Genomic DNA, 18,815 nt, shown 5'->3' with positions numbered 1-18,815 from the left:
ACCCCTTTAATGTGAGTATTTTGTTTAGGTGTGTTTAGCAATGGGACCAAATGGCTGTTGCCATCAATACAAAAATTATCACAGATTTCAAAACGTCAGTTGGGGAGAGTAATATTCTGGGAAGGCATGATCTGTGTCCTCCCTGCATTCCTCTATGAGCAGATCACTGGTGAAAGTGATCTAAAGGCCAGCAGTAGTGATAATCGAGCACTAAAATGCTCAATACTCAAATCGAGCAGGTAGGACGCTCGGACAGGCTTGACTTGAGTACCGAGTACATTGGAAGTTAATGGGAAACAAGAAGTTTTCCTACCAGGAGGGCTGGGGAGGCAGTAAAATAGCTGAAATGGATGGAAACAGAGCTCAAATGGATTGGGAACAGCATGGGGAAAACACCTGGACACATCTTTGACTCCCAGATCGCTGCTGGGAACAATGTTGTCAGAGTATTATCCCACTTTTACTGACTGACAATAAAACATACAAAACTGAAGATAAAATGGACTTTACAGGAAAAAATGTTAGGAAACATCTTTATAAAATGAAATGTATATAAGGCAAAATTAAGAAGAGAAGAAAAAAGAATGCCTCCTCCACCCCTCAATAGCCGGGCCATCTCTCACCGTATTTCCCAGTTGCCTATGACTACAGTAGATGACATAGTAGAGTGGCAAATAAAACTACACCCACCAGTAGTCACCGGTAAATATAATTTTAACATTTACAACCTTATCTGGGCATGTATTGTGCGTGACATGGTCAGACACATCCTGTTTGATTTATGAAGGAGGTACTCTGAAACTCAAAGCCTATGCGGACAATACAAGAACTGACAAAAATTACAAGAAAGAGGGACTCCAATACACCTTGTATTAGACATAAAGGAGGGCCTCATATACTGTGTCTCATCATCATCTACCTCTTGAGACACTAATTGCAGTTTCCCACAGTCGTCTTCTTCTGACCGTGGCTGCTCTAATATTTGGGCAGCACTACTAGTGTTGAGCATTCCGATACTGAAATATCGGGTATCGACCGATATTCGCGGTATCAGAGTTCCGATACTGAGTTCCGATACTTTTAGAATATCGAATACCGGAATCGGAAGTTCCCATAATGCCTGCGCTCTGCAGTGTCTCTGAAGGATGACAAGCTGGATGACAGTGCTCAGCTTACTGTACTTGTCATTTAGTGTTAAAGGATTTATTAAAAAAAAATAATAGTGTTTTATTGCACCGTCTCTTTAAAAAAGCCGGCCGGCAATTCAGCATCGGTACCCGACAATTTAGAATAGAAAGAATAGAGCATCACACATAGATTAGATACATAGAAACATGTCAGTCACATATATAAGAAGTACAGTGATAGTGTTGATTACTGTACTTGTCATTTAGTGTTAAAATAAAGGATTTATTAAAAAAAAAAATTGGCGTGGGGTTCCCCGTAATTTTAGTCTCTAGCGGAGGTTAAGCAGACAGCTGGGGCAGATGTTTGAAGCCTGGGAAGGGGGTAATACCCACGGAGCTTCCCAGGCTACTAATATCAGCCCCCAGCTGAATACCTAGCCTTTACTAGCTATTAAAATGGGGGACCACCAAAAAAATGACGTGGGGTCCCCCCTATTTTAATAGCTAGCAAAGGCTAGGCAGACAGCTGGGGGCTGATATTAATAGCCCAGGAAGGGTGCCATGAATATTGGCCCCCTCCCAGGCTAGAAACACCAGCCGTTAGCCGCCCCAGAAATGGCGCATCCATAGGATGCGCCAATTCTGGCACTTAGCCTCGCTCTTCCCACTGCCCTGTAGCAATGGCAGTGGGGTAATAGGGCTGGGGTTGATGTCAGCTTATAATGCCAGCTGACATCAAGCCCAGGTTAGTAATGGTGAGGCGTCTATAAGACACCGCCATTACTAACCCCATAGTCAAAGTTAAAAAAAAAAAAACAAACACCCAGAATAAAGTCCTTTAATTGAAATAAACACACAATTCTTTATTGTTCTCAATTAAACCATACTTACCATCACGCCCATTTCAGCTGAAGCCAATGTCTTCTGCAATAAAAGTAAAATAATATAGCAACCTCATCCTTACCTTTCCATGGTTCCCACGACGGCTCCAGCTCTGCTACATTCACATGACAGGCTGGATCGCAGCCGAAAGCTGCCATCCAGCTTGCCATGCCGCAGACACTGAGAAGCGCAGGCATGCTTGCTGTGGCACCCCAGGGGTCTGGTTGCCACAGTGGTAGAAATACCATGTCTGAGAGCGAGCATGGGTTTTCCTGGTCAGGAGCAATATTGCATGCCACACCTCCTGCCCCAGTCCAGGGAGGGGAGAAACCTGCCCTTTATAAACTGGATCTGGGGCGGGGTTAGAGAAGTTAGTTCCAGAGGAAGGGACAGAGCAGCAGCAAGGAGCTCTGTAGGATCCAGGAGCTGAAGACCAGGGACTGGAAGCTAGCAGAGCTCGTCCTGGCAGAAGACGCAGAGAACCGGACAACGGAGTCCGAGGATGTGGGGATATCTACATCCAGCAGCAGAAACCACCTGGCAGGGCATTTCAGGTCCTCTGGCCATAGAAAGCCCGGAGGCTCAGTCACACGCAAGGGGCCAGCACCGCCATCGAGGAGCGGAAAGAACCAAAGGCCCCCGAGTCACCAGCCATACGGGTGAGCACCACACGGTACACTCAGGGACGTGGGCTACTACACGACTACAGCAGGGTAGCCAGGAAGAGTGCAGTCAGACGGGAAGGCCTATACCTCCACCTGGCCAGGGGGACACTTGTTCGCTCACAGCCAGTACTCCCAGCAGGGCATTCTTCATTACCAACAGTAAAGACCCTGAACTGCACTGCACGGACTTTGAGTTATTTCTGCTGCGCCTATGCACCACAACCCTCACCATCTATAGACGCTGCCCTGAGGCTATACTACCCTCTGCTGCGCACACAACATCAGCCTCAGCGGTCTGACCCGCAGCGGCGGTTCTCAGTGACCGCAATCCACGGGTGGAGTAGTCGGACATTTAAACATTGCAAAACCAAATAAACAGATCCGCCACTGGTTTGACCACCCTGAGCCACGGGAGCGGGTCGCCGCCACGGAGACTACAACCCCCAGCATTACACAGAGACCCGGCTCCGGGTATTCTAACACAGTGGTCCCCAACCTTTTTTGCACCAGGGACCGGCTTGAAGCAAGATCATTTTTCCATGGCCCAGCAAGGAGGGGGTGGGGTAGGCGGGGCTTTGGTCATATGGGGGCGGGGTAATGGAGGGATTTGGAGTTTAGTGCATACTTATCATATAGTGTAGACCAGGTCCCCGCCAGGAGCTATGCCAGGAGCCCCACATAATGTGCTGTGCCAGGAGCCGCATCACTGAGGCCCCATCACGCCCTGCAGCAGGACAGGGCAGCTGTCCTGACAGCTGCTGTTCAGCTGCATTTACTTCATCCCAGGGGCGGACACAGACTGTAGTGGGCCCCTGTGCAAGAAATATTTGGGGGCCCCCCCCGCCCTTCATAAGGCAACAAAGTTATGTAAACATAACCCCCCCATGTGCATCTCTCACCCCCCCATGTGCAGCTCACCCCCGTGCATCTCTCATCCCCCTCCGTGCATCTCTCATCCCCCTCCGTGCATCTCTCATCCACCCCCCGTGCATCTCTCATCCCCTCCGTGCATCTCTCATCCCCCCCGTGCATCTCTCACCCCCCCGTGCATCTCTCATCCACCCCCCGTGCATCTCTCATCCCCCCCGTGCATCTCTCACCCCCCCGTGCATCTCTCATCCACCCCCCGTGCATCTCTCATCCCCCCCGTGCATCTCTCACCCCCCCGTGCATCTCTCACCCCCCCGTGCATCTCTCACCCCCCCGTGCATCTCTCATCTCTCCCCTCCCTCCCATGTGCATCTCTCATCTCTCCCCTCCCCCCATGTGCATCTCTCATCTCTCCCCTCCCCCCATGTGCATCTCTCATCTCTCCCCTCCCCCCATGTGGATCTCTCATCTCTCCCCTCCCCCATGTGCATCTCTCATCTCTCCCCTCCCCCCCATGTGGATCTCTCATCTCTCCCCTCCCCCATGTGCATCTCTCATCTCTCCCCTCCCCCCCATGTGGATCTCTCATCTCTCCCCTCCCCCATGTGCATCTCTCATCTCTCCCCTCCCCCCATGTGCATCTCCCATTCCCCCCACTCCTAGTTAATTGTATTTAAAAAAAAATAAAACTTGTTATACTTACCCCCATGCGATCCCTGCAGAATCCTGGCGCTCGTCCAAATCGCTGACACCAGGTTCTCCTGACTTCCGGCCATGTGACGGCGCCGTCACATGACCGGAAGTCAGGGGAATCATGAAGGTGCTGCCGCAGCAGCGCAGCGCTAAGATGTCCCGGACCCGGCGCTTAGCATGCGGCCGGGGGCCCCATGAGGAGAGAGACGCACAAGAGGGGGGCTCCGAGGGGGCTCCTACCGGCCGGGCCCCATACTGGAGTCAGGGCAGTCATGCCCTGATGGCGGCCCTGCTGGAGGCTGGAGGGGCCCCCTCTCCCCGCGGACCGGCTGAAAAACCCCAACGGCCCGGTCCTGGTCCGCGGACCGGCGGTTGGGGACCTCTGTTCTAACACACACACGGCCCAGGGGGCGCGTCAACTTTGGTGTAGTCGGCAGGATTTCGTGCCCACAACCACCGGGTACTGCGTGCCTGAAGAAAGACTGTGATACTTACCGTGGTGAAGTTTCCCGCCATCCGCAGCCATTTTCCCACCATTGGGCGCCATTTCTGGGACGCCGCGTGGGAGGAAGAGGGGCGTGGACGCCAAAAGCGCGTGAGAGCTGAAGCCCCGCCTTACGTACTGACGCTGCGCAAGGTCCTGGAAGGAGCCCAGCGGACGTCGACATCAACAGCGCGCGACGCAAGGTCCTCGACCCCGACGATCGCCTGCGGAGCCGCGGCCTATGGAGAAGAAGCAACGGAAGGTAGGCCACGGTTAACTAGGGGGGAGGAAGACACCAGGAATGGAGGGAGCTCCCACCGCCAGCGCAGCTGCTGCCGCAGTGATGCCGTTCACGATGCCGTATATCCCCGGAGCGGCATGGTTACCCCAGTACTCAGGGGAGTCGCATACTCTGAGCGACTTTAAAGAAAGACTGTATAGCCTATTCAAAGTATACCCCCTGTCCGAGGAACAAAAAGTGAGCATCCAGACAGGCCAGTTAATCGGGGCAGCCCAAAGAGAAATGAAGTCTTGGTCAGCCAGGGAAAAGGGGACTGTAAAGGAAATACTGGCCCGTCTAATGGACACTTTTGATACCCGCACCTCAGCAGAGATCAAGCTAAAATTTTATGGATGCAAACAGCGGGCACAAGACAGTATACGGGACTATGCTTTGAATTTGCAGGAGGCCCTGAGAGCCATTAAGCAGGCAGACCCTGACAGCGTGCGGAATGAGGATAAGCTGTTGACTGAACAGTTCATTGAGTGTCTACAGTCCAGCGCCCACCGAACCCAGTTGCGTGTAATGGCCTTGCAGAACCCTGATTTGGACTTTGCGCAGTTCAAACACAGGGCCATCCGGGTGCTCCGAGAACCGGCACCGGGTGGCGCTGTAACCCACAGGCGCCCTGCTATTACCTATCACCAGGAGGCGGCGCCCTTGTCTGCAGAGCCTGTGGGAGCTGATGCGCAGGCTTTGGACAAAGACCCTGCTGCAGACCTGCACCATCAGGTCCAAAAACTGACCAAAAGCGTTGCCGCGCTAACCAGAACTGTGCAGTCTTTACAGGTGTCTTCCCCAGGAAAGATCCAGCTGGCTTCCAGTCCGGAGGACGTCCCTTGGAGCCAACGGAGGAGGATCCCTTCGTCCAGAGGAAGGCCCAGCGACCGCTATGACAAGGACGGACAACCCATCTGCCGCCGCTGCAACCAACCAGGACATATGGCAAGGTACTGTCATTTAATCGGGCCCAACCTGGGGCAGAGGGCCGACCCCCAGGCATAAGATCATCAGGCCCATCGAGCTGGTGTGATAAGTACGTAGGGGGATGACCGGTTTTGCCCGTGGTGCTGGATGGCATTCCTATGAGTGCACTACTGGACACCGGGTCACAGGTAACCACCATCCCCTATGTGCTTTTTAAGCGGCACTGGAATGACTCAGATATTACCCGCTACCCAGGTGACGATTTGAGCATCATCGCCAGCAATGGTCAGCCCGTACCGCAGGTAGGATTCAAGGAGGTGACCATCAAAATAGGTAAAGTTGAACTGCCAGCGCAAGGACTGATTATTGTGGACATTGACCGTCGTGAAAGTCACCCTAAGATAACCTTGGGTACTAATGTTATTGAAAATTGTCTTGCAGAGATAATTGTCATATTACAGCAGGTTGCGGTGAATGCCAGCTCCAGCCAGCAGCGTGTCCTACAAAAAGAGATCAGAGCCCTGATGAAAAGGCAACAGGTAGAACTGTCTGGTGGTGAGATTGGTAGCGTTACGATGAGTGACCCGTTCCCTATCGCCATGCCTCCAAAAAGTGAGATGATGATCTGGTGCCGGACTGCAATCAGACAGTAGGCCCACCATTTTGACAGCACGGGGGTGGTCGATGTACGCCATGGGAGGGTACCTGTCCGCATCCTAAACATTGGGGAAAGAGAAGTATACTTGCCCCGGTATGCCACTCTAGCCAAATTGTTCACCATTAACCAAAACTCTGTAAAGGCCGTGGAACCATTGCCTCCATCTCAACCAGAGGAGGGTAACGGCTCCAAGAAACAAATGGAGGACTGGTGTCAGAAACTGCATGTGGGCACCGACTCCACTCCCTCACACCACAAACAGGGAGTCTACCGGGTGGTTCAGGAGTACGAAAGAGTTTTTAGCAAACACCTGCTAGACTTTTGGCAAGTAAAGGGGGTAGAACACCACATCCCCACGGGAGACCATCCACCCATAAAGAAAAGACACCGACCTGTACCCCCTGCACACTATCAGAATGCCAAGGGAATGTTGCGAGAAATTAAGGAGGCTGGGGTAATCAGGGACAGCTGTAGCCCCTGGGCAGCTCCACTAGTTCTTGTGAAAAAGAAAGATGGCAACATGAGAATGTGTGTAGATTACAGGAAGGTCAACCGTATCACACACAAAGATGCGTACCCGTTACCTAGGATAGAGGAATCTTTAGCTGCATTAAAGTCTGCTAACTTCTTCTCCACTTTGGATCTTACTAGCGGGTACTGGCAGGTTCCTGTAGCAGAGGCAGACAAGGAGAAGACCGTGCTCACCACCCCGATGGGTCTCAGCGAATTCAACTGTATGCCGTTCGGGCACTGCAATGCGCCAGGAACCTTCCAGCGGTTGATGGAGTGCAGTCTGGGGCACAGGAATTTCGAGACGGTCCTGCTATACCTGGACGATGTCATCGTGTATTCCAAAACATATGAGGACCATCTGAAACACCTGGCAGAGGTGTTTGACGCCCTGGCAGGCTACGGCCTAAAGGTGAAACCTCCAAGTGTCATCTACTGAAACCAAAGGTACAGTACCTGGGACACGTGGTGAGTGCTGACGGAGTAGCTCCAGACCCTGATAAGATCACAGTGATTAAGGACTGGCCAAGACCCTCCAGCATAAAGGAAGTGCAGCAGTTCCTGGGGTTGGTAGGCTACTACCGAAGATTCATCTCCGGGTTCACCAAAATGGCAGCCCCTATGCAAGATCTCCTGTTGGGTCAGTCAAAGACCAAGAATCAGAAGCCGCCCTTCAGGTGGGACAAGCTGGAAGAGGAGTCTTTCCGCCAGCTGAAGATGGCCCTCACGGGGGATGAAATCCTGGCCTACCCTGATTTCGGCCAGGCCTTTATTCTCCACACAGACGCGAGCAACATCGGGCTAGGTGCGGTGCTGTCCCAGATCCAACAGGGCAGAGAACGGGTAATCGCTTATGCCAGCAGGAAGCTCTGGCCCACAGAAAGGAATCCTGAAAAATACAGCTCCTTCAAGCTAGAGTTCCTCGCGGTGGTATGGGCAGTGACAGAGCGTTTTAAACATTACCTTGCCTCTTCCAAGTTCACCGTGTACATGGACAACAACCCGTTGACACACCTGGACACTGCAAAACTTGGTGCCCTGGAGCAGAGATGGATGGCCCGCCTATCCAAATATGAGTTCACCATCAAATAAAGGGCGGGACGCACAAATGCCAACGAAGACAACCTGTCCAGGATGCCGAACTTGCCGGACGGAGGGGAAGATCAAGAAGAAATGGAAGAGATTGAACTCCCTGCGTTCCACCGTCATGGGATTACCCGGTGTTCCCACCGTGTAAGGGACAGGCACTCTGCCACGTTCAATCCCTTACCCCACCACAGCTGGGCGGAGACGCAAGACAGTGACCCAGCCGTCCACCTGGTAAAAGAGATGCTGACACAGGCTGATGCCCGCCTTGACCCAGACGCTCCAGAAGAAACTAAACAGCTGTGGAAGGAGAAGAGTAAACTATTTCTCTACAAGGGGAAGCTGTGCCGGAGAACTGTCAACACCCGGACACATGAGCTGACCTGGCAGGTAGTGGTCCCGAGACGAGACGCGGCTATGGTCCTGGAGGCATACCATGACGGAGCAGGGCACTTTGGATGGAAGAAGTTGGAGTTCCTGTTGCGTGAACGGTTCTTCTGGGTAGGCATGAGAGGGGCCATTGAGAGATGGTGCAGAGACTGTGGCCCGTGCAACCTGAGGAGAAAGGACCGTGCCAGCCAGAAGACTCCCCTGCAGCCCATCATCACCAAGCAGCCTCTAGAACTGGTAGCCCTGGACCATGTGAAGCTGGCTCCAAGTAGGTCCGGGTACGTCTACGCCCTCACCATCGTAGACCACTACTCCCAGTTCCTGGTGGTGGTCCCTGTCAAGGACTTAACAGCTCAGACAGCAGCTAGAGCCTTCCAGCAGCACTTCTGCCGTCCACACGGGTATCCGGAGCAAGTGTTGACTGACCAAGGTCCAGCCTTCGAAGCGGAGGTCTTCCAGGAGTTCTGCAACCTCTATGGCTGCTAGAAGATAAGGACAACGCCCTATCACCCCCAAACCAACGGATTGTGCGAGAAGATGAACCAGATGATGATAGACTTGCTAAAAACATTGCCCCTGGAAGAACGCAGTCTGTGGCCTGAAAAACTGCCTGATCTGGTGGACTTGTATAACCACATCCCAGTAAATTCCACCAACTGCACCCCAGCTTACCTAATGAGAGCAAGACCTGGTAAGCTGCCTATTGACCTGGATATGGGAGTCCTGACATCTGAGGACACCTCGCCAGAGTCAGACTGGGATACAGAACGGCAGCAGCAGTACCGGAAAGTGCAGGAGAGTGTTGAGAGAAGTCTGTCTCAAGCAAGAGAGAGGCAAGAGAGGACTTACAACCAGCATGCTCCCGCTGTTCCCCTGGCACCTGGAGAGCAGGTCTTGAAGAGGAAGAGGCGGCTCCATAAGTTGGATGACGAGTGGGAGAAAGAACCGTACACAGTACAGCCCTCAAGTCATGAAAATCCGAAAGTATGCATTATCAGTAAGGATGGAGGAGAGACCACAGCCACTGTCTCCAGAGACCACCTGAAGAAGTGTCCCGAGCAGCTGCAAAGCACTGATGAAGACCAAGATAGCCCTCAACCCGCAGAGGAAAGGGAAGAAATGGTCAGTACAGTACTCGGAGAATTTCCCTGGTCCTGGACACAAATTAACAACGCTATTGTGGTACCCGTCCTTACCTTTCTCCAGCCAGCCCCTCAAGGGCCTACAGAAGAGCAAGTAGTGTTGGAAGAGCAGCCGGCCCCGGAGGCAGAAGATTCCATACCAGCAGCCCAGGAGAATCAACTCTCTGCTAGTAGTGAGCCTGCCGTGCTCGTGGTAAGCCAAAGAGTATGCAGAAAGCTGCCCAACCTACCCGTAACATCTCCAAACACCTGTAGTGCAGACACTAGCGAGCCCACTACACAAGGGGTGGAAACAGGTGACCCAGAAAGAACACCACCAGATAGTGTGTTACATAGGTCCACCAGGAGCACTAGAGGTCAGATGCCCGCTCGTTGGAGAATCTAAATGCAATGTATATATACCAGTATATTGCAACTGTTGAAACGTTTAATGTTTGTTGCCTGCATACTAATTGTGTTTTTCTAGTTACCCGACTGGGTCCATGGACTGACAGGTTATTGTCAATGAATAACCGGAACTGTACCTTGTAAATAGTTGCACCTGTAAAGTGCCCCTTTTTTTCCCAGACCACAGAACAAAAACCCGTGGAGGTGGCTGAAGACGTGGTCCAACGCCGGATCATCGATGCCCTGTAGCCACCCCAGGGCCTATGTGGAGGGTTTGGGATGGGTCCCTCAAAATACTTCTTGGGTGACATGGACACCTGGTTACGGAAGCACCGTGACCTATAAAGACTAAACTTCTTGTATATATGTTGTGTTATTGTTTATACCCTGTTATGTTATGTTTTTCATAAAATATGTTTAGTCCTGGAGCACTAAAATTCACTAGGGGGGAATGTGGCATACCAGGGGTCTGGTTGCCACAGTGGTAGAGAGCGAGCATGGGTTTTCCTGGTCAGGAGCAATATTGCATGCCACACCTCCTGCCCCAGTCCAGGGAGGGGAGGAACCTGCCCTTTATAAACTGGATCTGGGGCGGGGTTAGAGAAGTTAGTTCCAGAGGGAGGGACAGAGCAGCAGCAAGGAGCTCTGTAGGAGCCAGGAGCTGAAGACCAGGGACTGGAAGCTAGCAGAGCTCGTCCTGGCAGAAGACGCAAAGAACCGGACAACGGAGTCCGAGGCTGTGGGGATATCTACATCCAGCAGCAGAAACCACCTGGCAGGGGATTTCAGGTCCTCTGGCCATAGAAAGCCTGGAGGCTCAGTCACACGGAAAGGACCGGCACCGCAATCGAGGAGGAAGGAACCGAAGGCCCCGAGTCACCAGCCATACGGGTGAGCACCACATGGTACACTCAGGGACGTGGGCTACTACACGACTACAGCAGGGTAGCCAGGAAGAGTGCAGTCAGACGGGAAGGCCTATACCTCCACCTGGCCAGGGGGACTCTTGTTCGCTCACAGTATAATACCTACTAAGGTTCCGGCACTCTAAACAATGATAGAAAGTCAATGGATGTGTTTCAAAAAGGTGGATGCTTTAATAGATTCTCCAAAACAAGGGTTGCTCATAAAGTTGCCCAACAAAACAAAGGTGGGGAAAAGGGAAAGGTATGCATTAATTTACCAGACTTGACCCATTCAGGTGGAAGAAAGGGAAGGACTAGAGATATGAGGAACTAAGCTAGTTTTAGCAGTACCTATATGGTAGAATCTCGTATGTTCCATTTCGCAGGATCCTGGATTATAGCATGGTGTAAACCGGCAATTATGATACAGTATGCTGGTATTAAGAGAAGGGATGTTAGAGTCAACCCCTTGCCGTGCAAAAATGCCACAAAAACAGTACCAACTGACCTCTCAGTAATGTAGTGTGAAGAATTCCCAGATTGGGAGTAAGGGGTATTGTGCCCTTACTTTATCCTGGTGAGGGAGGTAAGTATTAGTGTCAGACTATTATTTCTAGTTTGTGCCATAATAAATAGGTATACCAACCTAGGAACGGCTGTATCTCAGATGACCAGTGGATTGTTGTGAGGGGTAAAAGGTAAGCGTACCTAAAAAGGAGGTAAGGAGTGCAGATGACTAGTAAGAGGTAAGCCTATTTATAATTAAGGCAAGGAATGTAATAGAAGACCAGAGTGGCATTGGTAAGTCAGTATGAGAAGCACATACCTGGCTGTAGTTCGCTGGTCCTATAACCGGTGGTGGTGTAGTGCTGTGTGGAATATATATAGCGATGTGATGGTGCGCACTTCCGGTTTCCGGGGACACAACATCCGGTCCGTGGAACGCACCATCGCGCATGCGCGATGTGCGTTATGGTATAGTATATCATATGGTAGAACGCAAATGCGTTCCACCGCCAGTAATAGTGATGTAACGATACGAAATAGTGGAGATACCTGTGGGGTGGACTGTGCATGGTGCAGATGTGTGTGAGGAAATAAGTTGTGATGGAATGGACTAAGGTGGGAAATGGAAAAGAAAGGGGGAGGAAGGGATACAAAATGATAATGCGGGGGAGAGGAAATAGTAAAAGGCAGAAAAGGAGGACTTATTGCATACATATACCTATGGCAAATGAATAAAGGGACTATTTTATGGTTATATGAAAACAATGTAAATTGGGTAAAAAAAGGGGGGGAAACAATATGGAAACAAAAAAGGGGAGGCATGATGCATACATTATATCCTGGACACGTGTCCAGAGGACATGAATCAATGAATGTATACAGACAATATAATCAATATAATACAATGGGCTAACGTAGGAAGGATACATCTATTAGATGTGTAGAGTCTGAAAAAAGATAATACAGACATAATGTAAGGTACAGCATATAGATATGAACATCGTTCAACCTCACTTATTAGGGTATAGACAGTAGATGACGCATGCCAGCGCTCTGCAGTGTCTATGAAGGATGACATACTGGATGGCAGCTTTCAGCTGCGATCCAGCCTGTCATCTCAATGCCATCCCAGCGTGGGAGAATTCTCCTGCTCAAGCGCTGAGCGCAGGAGAATTTTCCCACTCTGTCAGTGACGTGCATGAGGTGAGCTGAGTTCATTGGACATCAACTTGGCTCATCTGGATGCCGTCACAGCCAGACACTGAAGAGCGCAAGCATGCCTGCGCTTCTCAGTGTCTGCGGCATGGCAAGCTGGATGGCAGCTTTCGGCTGCGATCCAGCCTGTCATGTGAATGTAGCAGAGCTGGAGCCGTCATGGGAACCATGGAAAGGTAAGGATGAGGTTGCTGTATTATTTTACTTTTATTGCAGAAGACATTGGCTTCAGCTGGAATGGGCGTGATGGTAAGTATGGTTTAATTGAGAACAATAAAGAATTGTGTGTTTATTTCAATTAAAGGACTTTATTCTGGGTGTTTGTGGGTTTTTTTTTACTTTGACTATGGGGTTAGCAATGGGGGTGTCTTATAGACGCCTCTCCATTACTAACCTGGGCTTGATGTCAGCTGGCATTATAAGCTGACATCAACCCCAGCCCTATTACCCCACTGCCACTGCTACAGGGCAGTGGGAAGAGCGAGGCTAAGTGCCAGAATTGGCGCATCCTATGGATGCGCCATTTCTGGGGCGGCTGACGGCTGGTGTTTCTAGCCTGGGAGGGGGCCAATATTCATGGCACCCTTCCTGGGCTATTAATATCAGCCCCCAGCTGTCTGCTTAGCCTTTGCTAGCTATTAAAATAGGGGGGACCCCATGTCATTTTTTTGGGGGTCCCCCATTTTAATAGCTAGTAAAGGCTAGGTATTCAGCTGGGGGCTGATATTAGTAGCCTGGGAAGCTCCGTGGGTATTACCCCCTTCCCAGGCTATAAAACATCTGCCCCAGCTGTCTGCTTAACCTCCGCTAGAGACTAAAATTACGGGGAACCCCACGCCAATTTTTTTTTTAATAAATCCTTTATTTTAACACTAAATGACAAGTACAGTAATCAACACTATCACTGTACTTCTTATATATGTGACTGACATGTTTCTATGTATCTAATCTATGTGTGATGCTCTATTCTTTCTATTCTAAATTGTCGGGTACCGATGCTGAATTGCCGGCCGGCTTTTTTAAAGAGACGGTGCATGAAAACACTATTATTTTTTTAAATAAATCCTTTAACACTAAATAACAAGTACAGCAAGCAACACTGCCCTATAAGGAGGAGATAGACAGAAGGAGCGCAGAAAGCACGGTAGGCCTACACCCTCACCCTGACCAGGGCCAATTTCCCCGTTGCTCTCAGACATCCAGGTCCCCTCCTAGCTGGGACTGTTTGTGGGTCAATTTACCTGTTCTAGTAAAGACCCTGGACTGCAACCTTTTGTCTGTGTGCTCCTTGCTCCTCCAGCACTATCAGCACTGGGACTCTCACTACCATCACTCCCACCATCCACTACACTGCCCTGGGGCCGCACTCTTCCCGTGGGGAGTCACACCACCTCAGCTGCATACACCATCAGCCCCAGCGGTCTGCCCTGCAGCGGCGGTTCCTAATGACCGCAAATCCACGGGTGGCGCAGTCGGACGTTATCAACAGCACTTAGCAGACTACCACTGGCCTGACCACCCTGAGCCACGGAACCGGGTTGCCACTACTACTCCCATCGTTCCCCTACTGCCCGGATCCGAGTGCCCCACGGCCCAGGGGGCGAGTCAAAAGGACAGTATGTAGTCCTGAAAAGGACTTTTGTTTTAATAGTGCAGCAGCAGTATACATGTCTGCTCTAATCTAAGCTCTCCCTCCTAGATCAATTCTCCCTGAACTGCTTCCAGAGGAGAGTGTGCCGAACATCGCATCACGGGGTCTTATATAAGACCTGATAACACGTTGCAGCTGGTCAATCACAGTAATACCGGTAGCCACCATGGCTATGGCATTACCGTGTATGGCAGACAATCCCCGCATGTTTATTGGCTGACTAACAGCCGCAAAAAATGCAGGACGGGGTCTTTAGCATGGCACTTGAGCACCTACAATACTCGATTGAGTAACGAGCGTATCCGAGCACCCCGATGCTCAATCTAGTTCAAACAGTGGTGAGCACACTTGCTCATCACTAGCCAGCGGACTTAAGTTTACTATTATGTGTGATTTGTATACAGAGGAATGCTGGGGCTGCACAAATCATGTTGTACCAGCTATCTCCAGACACAGTAAAAAGGTAAAACAGAAAATGAATTAAAAATATGTAAATGTAAAAAATAAATAAGGAAGCACAGATTGTTTGTTATGTTAAAGCCACAGATATTATTACGAAAATACTGTAAACCAGTTCTTTTTGTCTCCCTCTGAGTCTAACGTGGGCAGGGGCGGTAGTCGTAGGCGAGGTAAGCATCATCCGCCCCCCCCCCCCACGCTACAGGAAAATGCGGGTCCTGGCTGAGTGTGTGCTGCTGTTACCTTGGCAATACGCCTCTGCAGACCACATGCTGCCGTTTTGACATGGAAGCCCGGACGAGATGAGGTAGATGAGAATGAGGGAGACCAGAGTCCAAAAATAAACTTTTTACTGAGGCATAAACATCAGATAGCAGGCACAACACTTCAAGAATGCTTCTTTTGCACAATCCAGAGGCAGGAACTTTACGGTTACATGTGGCGGTACATTGTTTTCATTACATGTTACATAGGTCAAGCAAACGATTGTGGGAAGCTCCATCTTCCCCTGTGAGAACTGCAGGGGCCAAGGTGTGTAACTACAGCCCCTCACAAACTCCCATTTGATTTATGAGGACCCCACTAGATGAGGTACGCCAGTACAACTCTTCACTACTACTCTCAAAGTCCATTCGATGAAGGCTACAAGCTCTTTGCTGTGCCACTGCATCTTCAGTTCCCCTTAGGCGAACTTGCATCCCAGCCTAGTCATATTCTGCTTTATGATCTTCAGGCCTGGCTACACTCTTGCTTCTTATCTAGTGTAGATAATTGTTTGCTTAAGACCTGCTTGCTTGAGATAAGGAATCCTTCCTTCTTCTCCTCTTTGCTAGGCCCCCTCCCTGAGATCCGGAATCCTGCTGTCACTGGATCCTTGCTTTCCTTCAGGACATACTATCTGATATTATGGTCTCCCTTCTTGGCACACAAACCAGACCACAGGTCTATTCACTTCTCAATATTTCCCCTAACTAATCAACAGGAAACTGCATATACTTGTGCTTACATAACTCCTCCTATCTTGGGTTAGTCCTAACAATTAGCCCTGTCTGCTGCTAACTCACTGTTGCTGGGTACAAAATTGATAAAACATCATTTAAAATATAATAATGAGCTATATAATTATAAAATCTTCGAGGGGGTATGGGCAGCGTCTCCACTCCTTTACATGGGCTCCCCCCAAAAAAACTATTTGACAAAAGTATAAAATAAAATAAATCACTTTAACATAGTTTTTTTAAGGTTGAAGGAAGACTAAGTCCATTTAGTTCAGCCCATAGCCTAATATGTTGATCCAGAGGAAGGCAAAAAAAAAACATGTGGCAAACACTAAGCTCCACATTGGGGAAAAAAAATCCTTCCTGACTCCATACGGCAATCAGACTAGTTCCCTGGATCAACGCCCTATCAAGGAATCTACTATATATAACCTGTAATATTATACTTTTCAAGAAAGGCATCCATGCCCTTCTTAAATTTTAGTAGTGAATCACTCATTACAACATCATGCAGCAGAGAGTTCCATAGTCTCACTGCTCTTACAGTAAAGAATCCCTGTCTGTGATTATGATTAAACCTTCTTTCCTCCAGACGTAAAAGATGCCCCCTTGTCCCCGTCTCAGGCCTCAGAGTAAAAAGATCAGTAGAAAGGCCTTTTTACTGTCCCCTCATATACTTGTACATAGTAATAAGATCACCCCTAAGCCTTCGTTTTTCCAAACTAAATAACCCCAAGTGTAATAACCTGTCTTGGTATTGCAGACCCCCCAGTCCTCTAATAACCTTGGTCACTCTTCTCCCAGTTTAGTTGAATCCTGAAACCATTCCCATGGCCAAATGTTTTTTTTCTGGAAAAGATTAACAAATAAACCTTTCTTACCAGTAAGCAAAAAAATACAGCACTTGAATTTGAGAAGATGAAAATTACACATTAATGTCATATGTGGTGAAAAATAGTTTGAATGGAAAAAAATGACTGAATTATTGATGTTCCGGAACTGTTATTCTGCTTGTAATCCAGGGACTCTTGTGAATACTAATGGCATAAGGACTGACAACTAAGTAACAGGAGATTTCAACCCATGATAGTACCTATGTCTTTTTCACTTATTGCCCTTTCAACATTTTATTCACCCTAAGAATTTTGCCCTTGAGCTGCACAAGGAATCATCAAGGGGTATTCAGGGGGAAATCAGTTTAGGTAATCACCCTATGGCAGCCCAAGGCTTCAGTTCTCTAACCTCCTTTGCTGTTATCATAGGTTGTCATTTACAAAGGCTGGGAACTGTATGCTACTATGGATCCTACACAGCAATTTCATGTGCCTTCTGCCTCCCTTCCCTGGCAGAGAGGCCGACTCACTCACCACCGCAGTCCCTGTCCGTCACTTCATGCTCCTGCCACGGTGGCTGATGTCTGGGGTATGCGCACTGTGCGCAGATCCCCATTCACAATGCTTAGGGCACGCAAGCTCCCTCCTTCTTAAAGGGGCCACACGCGTGCCATCCTAAAGGGTCCCCAGTCAATGGCTGAGAGACAATTGTAGCGCCCCGAGGGCTCGGTTGCTACAGGGGTATTGCACCTCACCCAGAGGTGTGATATTCCACTCCCAGGTAAGGATGGAGTGTGGACCAGGGCTCAGTTAACTGCACACACACACACACCCCATTTCCGGGGGACAGCTCGACGGTGCTCCCAGCTGCGGGCACAACTGACCATGTCCCTGGCTGGAGTGGGGAGGGGGGAAGAGAACCCAGTGGTGTAGGAGCAGAAAGGGGGCGGTTTCTGGAGCACAGGAAGGAGCTCATTGGGTGCAGGTCACCTGAGCTCAGGCACAGAGAAGCAGATAAAAGGTGGGAGCCATTTTTAAAAGTAGAGGAGTTCAGTCAGAGCAGAAGGGAGAGAGAGCTGACAGGGAGCAGCGGCTCAGGCTGAGCTCAGCTCCATGAGGCAGGCCTAGAGAAAAGGCCGGGGCCAGAGAGGAGAAGAGAAGAAGGAGAAGGAAGGAAGGAGAAGAGACAGAGGAGTGGAAGGGCTCCAGAAACAAGAAGGCAGAAGGGACCCTAAGAGTGCAGAACTGCCAGCAACCGTTGCACACCCCATTATATCGGGTGGAAGGGTCAGGCTGTGGAAAGGTACCGGATCCCTAAGTTGGTGGAGGCGAATCTACTCTCAGCCAAGAACTGAAGGTTGTGACCATTTATTGGTGCGACCCCCCGCTAAACCTGCTAGGAAGGCACCATATAGGATAGCGGGAAGTGAAGGCCAACGCTTACTCGACACGGTCCGCGGTAGCCGGACAGAAGTCAGGACACTGGTGGGGCACGAGAGGCCAGAGAAAGGACAGAAGGGGGTCCTGTGCCATACTCCTGAATTGCGTGGGGGTTGACCGAGCTCCTCACCTGGTGGACGCAGCACGGCTCGAGCAGTCCTTGCTGACAGAAGTGACTTGGATAACAACTGTGAGTAAAAGACCCTGGACTGCGTCATTGGACTCTGTGTGATTTCTGCTGCGCCTGCACCATCACCCGCAGCATCCACTTACACTGCCCTGAGGCTACACTCTTCCCGTGGGGAGTTATCCTACCCCTGTGCTGCACACCAACACCAGCCTCAGCGGTCTGCCTCGCAGTGGCGGTTATCTCTGACCGCAATCCACAGGTGGCGTAGTCGGACATTCACAAATCTATAAATAGACTGCCACAACATTGGTCTGACCGCCCTGAGCCACGGGACTGGGTTGCCACTACTAACCCCATCAGCACCGTACACCAGAAGACCCGGTTCCGGGTACCCCACGGCCCAGGGGGCGAGTCAGCTTTGGCGTAGTCGGCAGGATTGTGACCAACCCGCCACAAACGGGTATTGCGTGCCTGAAAAGAGACTGTTTCACTGTATTGAATGTGGCGCCCGCCCCAGCAGAACGGACGCCATCATGTGCGTTCCAAGAGACAACGAGAAGCCACCGCCCATCGTGG

Source organism: Phyllobates terribilis, unplaced genomic scaffold, assembly GCF_046119375.1.
Source record: "Phyllobates terribilis strain yellow unplaced genomic scaffold, ASM4611937v1 Scaffold_1__5_contigs__length_1240528914, whole genome shotgun sequence".
NCBI lineage: Eukaryota > Metazoa > Chordata > Amphibia > Anura > Dendrobatidae > Phyllobates > Phyllobates terribilis.
This window is presented reverse-complemented; position numbering follows the sequence as displayed.